Source organism: Tamandua tetradactyla, chromosome 6 (genome assembly GCF_023851605.1).
Source record: "Tamandua tetradactyla isolate mTamTet1 chromosome 6, mTamTet1.pri, whole genome shotgun sequence".
Classification (NCBI taxonomy): Eukaryota; Metazoa; Chordata; class Mammalia; order Pilosa; family Myrmecophagidae; genus Tamandua; species Tamandua tetradactyla.
Genome location: NC_135332.1, coordinates 150,861,702 through 150,872,029, shown reverse-complemented (window position 1 = coordinate 150,872,029; position 10,328 = coordinate 150,861,702). Strand labels below are relative to the sequence as shown.

Here is a 10,328-nt window from a genome sequence, read left to right as displayed (position 1 = left end):
TTAAGTGAGGAAAATAATAAAGCCAAGTTTCCAGGATTGCTCTGAAGGATACAAAATATAACCCTATAAAATGCATTGAGCCAATAACGTAGAGAGTACTCAATTAATATTTTTATTAATATTTTCTTGAATATAAAATAAAATTAATTCGTGGTTAAATTCAGTGTTTTGGGATTGTCTGTAGATTTTGCCTCTCTTTGGACATGTGTTAGACAATAAGCAGGTAGCACCAGAAAAGATTTGAGTAGAGCCTTTTAAAATAGTATAATTCTATGTAAAACACTCTCTGAGACAAGTAATTTCCTTCTACCATTTCTTGAGTTTGACTTCTGCCCATAACCTGTGATATCTTTTAGCATTTTCCCACCTCAATTCCAAATTATCAGCTTCCTTTTTCCCCACGCCCACCCCTTATTTTCTCCTGTTGGTTTTGCCGTTGTGCTTACCCAGGGCATTTGTGTTTGGTCTTCTTCTTGCCTGTAGAAATCACCCTGGGGTGTCTCACAGAGTTCAGATAAATCTCATGCTGAAAGGGCGTGGGAAATAATTTAAAAGCCTTTTAGGAGTCAAAGCCAGGAGATGTGTTAGTAAGTTACTTTATAATCTAGTCTTTCTTTATTTACTGGGTTCCTCCAAAGAAAGCAAATTTCTAAGACTTCTTCAGTCCCAACATGAAGGATAAAACTTATTTTAGTTTTGAAAGAAAAAAAAATTGTTGGTATATATATAAGATACTGTTTATAGCTCAAGTTGTTTGTTTATTTTACCAAATATAAACTTTTGAGAAAAGAAATACCTCTGGGCTTCTAAATGTGCTGTGTACTGAGTGGGTGCAAAAATGGATCAGATGAGAGCTGTGGTCTTAAGAAGCATTACATATATAATAAAGAGTAATAAAGGTTGAAAGTAAATAAATATTAGAGGAATAAAGCATCATGGAAATTTAAAGGAAAGGGAGATTATGTCTAGCTGGGAAAATCCAGTAAGGCTTCATGTAAAAGAAGGTAGTAGCCTATTTCTTCTTTCACTGCTAAATGATATTTTGTTGTGAAAAGTAAAATTTCAATAGTGGCAAAAAAAGAAATGAAAAATGCCCAAGTGTTAGTAAAGGAAAAACATATAATGAAATAAAACTTCTACTTCCCAGGTTTTAAACTGGAAAGATGAATTGATTAGGTCCTGAAGCAAGTCAGAAGCCAACTCTAACCTAAGAAAGGAAGTACCTTGGGCCATATAATTGAGAAATCTAGAGGATATTTATTTCAGACCTAACTGGGTCCAGGTGCTCATGATTCATAACACTCACCAAGCACTCTGTGTCTTAGCCTGTTGGCTGTGCTTTCCTCTGTATTAACTTTATTTTTATGGAAGCTCCTTACATAGTGGCCATATTTGCTACTGTTCCTTCTAGGCTTTATACAGCCAGGAAAAGTGGAAAGAGGTTTAGGGGATGAATTTTTAGTTCTGATTTGCAAAGCTTGGATTTTGTGCCCATCCCTAAATTAATTACTGTGACCAGGGAAATGTGATTCTTTGGTTGCTAGGTCTTAATGATGTGTGAATACTCAGAGCCTGAGATGTCTTCCCAAGATAACCATGTATCCTGAGTATGGGGAAAGATGGTTCGTGATGTTGTCACTAGCAGTAGGATGACTACAGGCTGGGACAATAAGAGCTCCAGATATTCCATTTCCAAGGGGGAACTCCAGGTTGTGGGAGGAAAAGTGGCTAACCAAGCAGTTCTAAATGTCTTCCTGATTTCTGCCATCATCTTGCAGGCATCCAAGGGTACACAGTTCCTTCTTTAACACTCTGGTCCAAGCATTTTTTTCAAAAAGCAGGCAAACATCAGCTGGGTCTCTTTAACACAGCTGAGGCTAATGAATCTTTAAAAAACACTAGGGAAATAAATGCAAGAAAAATAAGACATTTGCATTAAAAAATAAAATTTGTTTTTTAAAATAATAGGATGAGGAAAATATCAGTTGAAAACATCCTTTTTTCTCTTCCTTCTTTTGTGATAGTGCTCAGACTTTTGTTCCTATATCCGCAGCTTTCCTATATAGCTCATGTACTTCAAAGGAAGCTGAATGCTTCCACAGTTCCAAGGGTGGGTCCCAGTGATAGATGTACCCACAAAAAATAATAAGACGTCATTTAGAAAAATGAAATGTGAGGAAAAATTTACTAAGGTTTTCTGAAAAAGAAGTTTCTCCACTCTTAAGAATTCCTTTGGAAGTAACACTCCCTTACTTTTTTAGGTCATGGTGTATAGAATTTAAACTTGGATTTGTAACTGTTATTTTGTTCCTCTTTCTCTTCCTCCCAACTTCTATTCCTTTTCTTTCTCTTTTTCCTTCATCTTTCTGTCTTTATGGAAGAAAATTAACCTCTGCCATGGGGTAAGACACATGGTAGCATCTGTTGGTCTTTCCCTTCTCTTCCAGGTATTGTTGATTTCAGCTTTTTGCTTATGTAGCTTTCTCTCCTCTCTCTATTCATTCTATTCATAAAGGTAATAGGATCAAAACCTTCCTCAATGAGGTGGGTCATACCTTAACTGAAGTAGCCTCCTCAAAGGACTCTACTTACATTGGGTTTATACCCAAGGAATAGATTAAAGAACATGTTTTTCTGTGATATGTACATTTGCGAACTACCACAAACACTGACAGAGAACTAAAGGAAATCAGAAAAAACAATAGATGAACATAAGGGATCTCAATAGTGAGATAGAAATTATGGAAAGGAACCAAGCAGAGTTGAAGACCGCAGTAAAAGAAATAAAAAATTCCCTAGAAGGTAAGATGACAGATTAGGAAGCTGCAGAACTCAGTCCTTCCACTAAAACACTATAAAAAGGCAGGAACTGTCTAAAACAAATTTCAAAATTTTGAAATTCTGGAGGCCAGAAGAATACTGTACTGCATCTAGGGAAGAGCCAGAGGAAGAGACAGAAAAATTATGGTAAAGAACTTTAAATTTCTTTCTACATGGTGGCTAATGGCACCCATCCCCCACTCTTGTGCAGGCACCTACAGGGTCCAGTCCTTTGCTAGCTTGCTGGTGACAGAAAGGGACATAAAAACCTTCTTCCCCAGACCAGGGATCAGATCACGGCTTTTGATTAGTGAATTCGGATCACAGGCGGCTTGGCTCTAAGGACAGCTATAATTTCAACCTGCCCCAGACAAAGACCATGGCAGCCATTATTTCAACCCTCCTCAGGCAGGGACAGAGGTAGTGGGGGATTTAAAGTCACAGTTCTTCCTCAGGACTGAAGGGCTGCGTTTGCTGGGTAGGCTAGGAAAACGCAGCTTAGGGGACTATAGGAGAAGCTCTTGGCACCCTTGCCAGCCTCCTCCCCAAAGCACATTGGAGCCAGCCTGCACCCCCTTTATGGGTCTCTGACCCTGTTGTAGCTGGAAAAGACTGAATTTTTGCAAGTCCTCTCTATTTTCCCTCCTCCCAGAATTTGCCATTCAGGAAAAAGCAGCTTGAAACAAAAAAGGATTATAAAAATTTATAGAGGCAGGCAGTCTGAGACAAGGCCTGTTGGCTTCAGACACCCTGGAGAGGAAGGTCTCCTGGGAAACAGAGGGGACAACCAAACTCCTGTAAATAGGGAAACTCTGAAACAACTAACAAGCAAAAGTTCAGGAAAAAACAGAGGCCCAGAAAGACGGGAAAAAGCCTGCACACTTTCTTTCACTTTAGGCAGACCTTCCTGATGAAAGGGCTGAAGCTCGAGAAAGTCTCTGTCTTATTGTCAGCTGGTTACAAAACCAAGAAATAGACATCTCAGAGGATGAATTCCAGAGGTAAGATTTCAAAGTACTAAAATGTGCAGTGTACAACAAAAGAGTCCAAGACAAAGAAACAGGAGCTGATGGCTCACCAAAGGAAGAGGATAAAAATCTAGAAAATATCAGTGAAGAAGATGAGAATACTGAAAAAAGCCTCTCAAAAATGTTCAATTTGGGGAAGAAAAGCGCAGAGAAAGAAGAATATCAGGATTATACCCTTAAAGTAGAATCCAATCTGTTTCAAGAGCAGACTGGAGCTTGCAGAAGAAAGGATCAGTGAACCTGAAAACTAGACACTTGAAATGAATCAGGCTGAAAAGCAGAAAGAAAATAGAAATATTAAAAGCAAAAAAAGCCTAAGACAGTTATAGGACACCATTAAGCACATCAACACACATATTGTAGGATTCTGAGAAGAAAGAAAGTGGCAGAAGAAATGGTTTAAGAAACAATGACAGAGAACTTCCCAAATTTAGTAAAAGTTGTGGCTATGCCCATCCAAGAAGTTTAAAGAATACCTAACGGGATAAACACAAAGAAAACTATATTGAAGATGAACAAGATTGAAAGGGGGAGTATAGACCTACGTATCCCACTGAGTCACACTAGAAATATGAATTAGTTCTCTCAAGAATTACTTCAAAGATATGATTCTTAAGTTCAGGGTACAGGGGGAAAACTGCTATTGCATGCTATAAGCCATGTTCGAAAGGAAACCATCAGCACCACCACGGCAACAGCAGAGGCAGAGAATGGGGGGAGGGACAAGAGTTAAGAGGAGGTTTAGATTTCCTATTTGGTGTGGGTGTGTTTATTGGTTTTCTTTCTCTTGGTAACAATGAAATTATCTAAAATTGAGAATGTTGATGGACTGTGGGAAAAAAAAGAAACCTATGCCCTGTCATATATTGATTACACTATTGAATGCCAAGGACAAGGAGAGAGTTCTGAAAGTTGCAGGAGAAAAGCAACATACTATGTACAAGGGAGTCCCAATTAGACTGACTGACAATTTCTTGTCAGAAACCATGGAAGCAGCTTTTTTGCAGTGGGTTTGCCACCAGAACACAAGTGTCATGAAAACTGTCAGTTTATCTTAAGCCAAAATGGGAAAGAAAAAGAATCATATCCACATTGTGTTATTGGACACATAGATTCAGACAAGTCCACCATGACTGGCCATCTGATCTACCAAATATGATGGAATCAGCAAAAGAACCATTGAAAAATTTGAGAAGGAGGCTACTGAAATGGGAAAGGGGTCCTTCAAGTATGCCTGGATCTTGGATGAACTAAAAGCTGAACATGAGCATGGTATTACCACTGATACCTCCTTGTGGAAATTTGAGACCAGCAAGTACTATGTGACCGTCATTGATGCGCCGGGGCACAGAGACTTTATTAAAGACATGATTACAGGCACATGATTACAGGCTGACTGCACTGTCCTGATTTTTGTTGCTAATATTGTCGAATTTGAAGCTGGTATATCCAAGAATTGGCAGACCCAGGAGCATGCCCTTCTGGCTTACACACTGGGTGTGAAACAACTAATAGTTGATGTTAACAGAATGAATTCCACTGAACCACCTTACAGTCAGAAGAGAAAATCATTAAGGAAGTCAGCACCTATATTAAGAAAATTGACTACAACCGTGACACAGTAGCATTTATGCCAATTTCTGGTTGGAATGGTGACAACATGCTGGAGCCAAATACTAATATGCCTTGGTTCAAGGGATGGAAAATCACCCATAAGATGACAGTGCCAGTGGAACCATGCTGCTTGAAGCTCTGGATTGCATCCTGCCACCTGTTTGTCCAACTGAGAAGCCCTTGTGTCTGCCTCTTCAGTGTCTACAAAATTGGTGGTATTAGTACTGTGCCCATGGGCCTAATGGCAGCTGATGTTCTCAAATCAGGCAGGTGGTCACCTTTGCTCCAGTCAGCATTACAACGGAAGTGAAATCTGTTGAAATGCACCATGAAACTTTGGTTGAAGTTCTTCCTGGAACAATGTGAGCTCCAATGTCAAAAACATGTCTATAAAAGGTGTTTGTGGTAACAATGTGGCTAGTGACAGCAAAAATGACCCACCAATGGGAACAGCTGGCTTCACTGCTCAGGTGGATTATCCAGGCCAAATCAGTGTTGGCTATGTACCTGTGCTGGATTATCACACAGCTCACATTGCTTGCAGGTTTGCTGAGCTAAAGGAGAAGATTGATCGCCATTCTGGCAAGAAGCTGGAAGGTGACCCCAAATTCCTGAAATCTGGTGATGCTACCATCATTGATATGGTTCCTGGTAAGCCCATGTGTGTTGAGAGTTTCTCTGGCTCTCCTCCTCTGGGTCGTTTTGCTATGCATGGTATGAGACAGACAGTTGCTGTGGGTGTCATCAAGGCAATGGACAAGAGGCTGCTGGAGCTGGCAAAGTCACCAAGTCTGCCCAAAAATCTCAGAAAACTGAATGAATATTACCCATAACACCAGCCACCCCAGTTTTAATTGGTGGTAGAAGAATGTCTCAGAACTGTTTGCCTCAATTGGCCATTTAAGTTTAATGGTAAAAGACTGGTTAATGATAGCAATGCATCATAAAACCTTCAGAAGGAAAGGAATATTTTGTGGACCATTTGTTTTTGTGTGGCAGTTTTAAGTTACTGGTTTTTAAAATAAGTACTTCTTAAATAGAAACAATGAGCAAAAATCTGTCACAAAATTTTGAAACCCATTAAAACAAAGTTTAATGAGACAAAAAAGAAACCATGGAGGCAAAAAGCAGTGAGTTGAAATATGGTGCTGAAAAAAAATAATGCCGGCCAAGAATTATATCCAGCAAGACTCGTTTTCAAAAATGAGTGAGAGATTAAGACATTCTCAGATATACAAAAGTTGAAATTCATCACCTCAAGGCCTGCCCTATAAGCAGTGCTAAAGGCAATTCTCATTGTAGGAGTCACAAAAGGGGAAGAAACAGAGAAGGGGCAGAGAAAATATTCAAAGGAATAGTGGCTGAAAACTTCATAAACCTAATAAAAGGCAAGAATATGTACATTCAATATATTCGGTGAACCCCAAACAGGATAAACCCAAATAGACCCAGATTGTGCCATGTTATAATCAAACTGTCAAATGCCAAAATAGAGACTTTTGAAGGCCAAAGAGAGAAGCAGTGTGTCACAATCAAGAGATGAGCCTCAATAAGGCTAAATGCTGATTTCTCATTGGACACCATGGAGGCAAGAGTGCAATGAGAAGACATTTAAAGTACTGAAAGCAAAAAGTTGCCATCCAAGAATACTATATCTTGCAATAGTGTCTTTCAAAAATGAGGAGGGATTAAGACATTTTTAGATAAAACAAAGCTGAGGGAGCTTGTCCTCACTAAACAGACTTTATAAGAAATGCTAAAGGCAAATTCTGGAAATAAACTCACTTCCCTCCCCACCATGCAAGACATGACTCCCAGTGGTATAAGTCTTATTAGCATTGTGGAATATGACTCCCAGGGATGAACCTGGCCCTAGCATTGTGGGATTGACAATGCCTTCTTGATCAAAAGGGGGAAGAGAAATGAAACAAAGTTTCAGTGGCTAAAATATGCTACAAATTGCCACAGTATGCCAGGCCCCAACCAACAGTATTCTTGAAAACCCTAAGGAATATGCTGGGCTCTTTCTAAGACTCTATAAAAGTTTTACCTTATATTAAGTTTATTTTTACCTTTTCAGCATGAAGAAGTTAGAATTGTCATTACCCAGATATCCCTGAAGATTGAGAATGAGCAAATGAGAGGGAGGAGTTAGTATTTAACAAGTGATTATGACTACTAACTTGTTATATAGATCTTTCTTTTTAGTTTCTAGTATATTAGAAAAAACAGAAAGAAAGCTGGAATTTTTGAACTGTAATCCAGTAGCCTTGATCTTTCATAATGACTGTATAACTATATAGTTTTCATCTTGTGACTGTCTGATTGTAAAAACGTTGTGACTGACACAACTTTATCCAGTGTATGGGTAGATGAGTTAATAAAGGCGTGCATGAAAATAATATTGATAATAAGTTGGGAATATGGGGAAAAAGCACCCTGCATAAACTGTGGACAAGTTAATAGTACTATTGTAATCCTTCATCAATTGTAACAAATGTATCTACTGTTAAAAAAACAGAATTACAATTGTATCAATTGTAACAAATTTTTCTCACCAATGCAAGTGTTGGTGGTGGTGAGGTATATGGGAATCCTGTATAGTATGAGTGGCTGTTCTGTAAACCCACAACTTCTCTAATAAAAAATTTAAAAAAAGAAAGATCCTGAGGCAAACAGAAAGATAAACATTTTTTAAAAGCCAAGATAAAAAGCCAATTGACTAATTTAAAATATAGTTCTGATTTTATTAGTCCACAGTGAATAATGAGTATACTTTATCCCAGAAATTTAGGATTTGAGCAAACAAGTAATTTTAATGTTTTTTTTTGTGAACTTTTTAATAAATGAACTTTAATAGAAGTCAACTTTATGAACTTATTTATAAGTTATTTGGGTTCCATTTCACCACTAAGAGTTTCTATTTTGAGAATAAAACTAGTTAAATACAGGCATGGCTAACAATTATAACATTTTTCAGGGTACATCATTTTACACATTCACATGCAAAATGCCTTTTGAACACATTTTTAAAGTTAACCCTCTCACCTTACCAGGATGTGGCCTGGTATATGTACATTTTTAAAGTGTTCCATAGAAACCTGGATGGACTAATCACTAATGTAAACACTGAGAATAAATGAAATAAAATGTGTATTTGGTCACTTTTTCTTCGTGCTAAGAAAATTTTTTTCTTTTTGCAAATGGAGAGTAAAAAAAGGAATTTTTAAAATAATCAAAGAAATAGCTTTATTTTTATCCTTATAAATTTGACAAGTGCTGCTGTTAATATTTGCATACTCAAAACATAAAATTGTATCCTTTAATAAACATCCAGAAGTGGCTATATTCTATTTAAAAAAAAAAAGAAAAGAACTGCTAAAGGAAGTTCTGCAAATTAAAAAGATACTGAAGAATTGACTGAAGACACATGAAGAAATAGAGAAATCAAATAAAGATAAATATCGGTAAACATGAATACCAGTACTATTGTATTTTTTATTTGTAGCTCTGCTTTTTACTTCCTACAAAATCTAAAAGTCGTATGTGTAAACTGTAATGATAAATTTACATTGGACTCAATGTAAAAATAATTTGTATCAAGAACTGTATAACTTTTTGGGGTGGTTGGAGTAAAAGAACATAGTTTATATCTGCTATTGAAGGTAAAGTGGTATCAAAGCAAATGAGAGTGTTCTAGTTTTAGGATATAAATTTTAAGCCCCAGGATAACCACAAAGAAAATATCAACTGATATGAAAACTCAGAGACAGAAATCAGAGCATAGGTTAACAGGGGTGAGGGGCAGGGGCAATGAGAAGTTAAAGCAAAATGAGTGTGAAGTTTCAGTTTGGGGTGAAGGGAAAGTTGTAGAAATGGTGAGGGTGATGCAGCATTGTTGAGTGTGATTAATATCACTGAATGGTGTGTGTGGCAGTGTTTGCGATGGTTAAGATTTTTTTTTTATAATTAAAAAAAAGAAAGATAAAGTTATATTAACACCTAAGTGTAATAGGTAATACTTGATGGGATCTAAAAATGGAGGAGAAAAGGCCCAAAAGGACATCTGTATCCATCTGAATATATAGAACTTAACTGACATCACAGAAGAGGAGAGCTAAATGAAGTGTGAAAGACTGGTCTAAGATTCATCTTCCTTAATAATGTTGTAGGACCAAGACAGCCTGGAGTGCTTGTTTGCTTTTTTCTTCTTGGATGATACCAGCTGTTTTATGTATTTTCACACTAGTATAAAATACCCAATTTGTCAAAAGCACAGTGAGAATTAATAGGATTGGAATGCCTAGCAAAATTGACATCTGGAAAGAAAATGTTCTTTTACATTATGGGTCACTTTGCTTTTATAAAAACCACACAGCATCAAGCCCATTTATCTGTATGTCCCAACATACTTGGGGCACCCATTAAAACCATGATTTAGTACTGATAATGCAGTTTTTAATAATCAGTCAAGATAAGCCCAATTAGAATAACTTGTATTTTATTTATTTTATACATTTTGGGACTTGTTTCCCTTCAAAGGAATATAAACTCTTTATGCATACTATCATATAAATATTTAAACCATAATAGACTTTAAATGAAGTTTTTGTTGTTGTTTTAAGACTTTACTACCCTTTTTAGTGTTTTCTTTTGTTGTTTATTTGTTCATGTTGCAGTTCTTCAGTTAAACCCAAATAATAGCATTCTTCAAAGTTTGTTCCCTGGACTATGAATTCTGCAGAAAACTACTAGATTCTCTGGGTGACAAAAGGTTTCTCTTATCACATTAGTTTAGGAAACATTGGGCATTAGGAAGATAAAGAAGCTTATTTACTTCAAAATATTTCGAAGTCTGTAGTATGC

The 10,328-nt window shown here is 37.0% G+C and overlaps 1 pseudogene; it reads left to right on the top strand.

Annotated features, from left to right (window-relative positions):
- The first annotated feature begins 4,711 nt into the window (after window positions 1–4,711).
- On the top strand, window positions 4,712–6,282 carry LOC143686429 (elongation factor 1-alpha 1 pseudogene; annotated as a pseudogene).
- The last annotated feature ends 4,046 nt before the right edge of the window (window positions 6,283–10,328 follow it).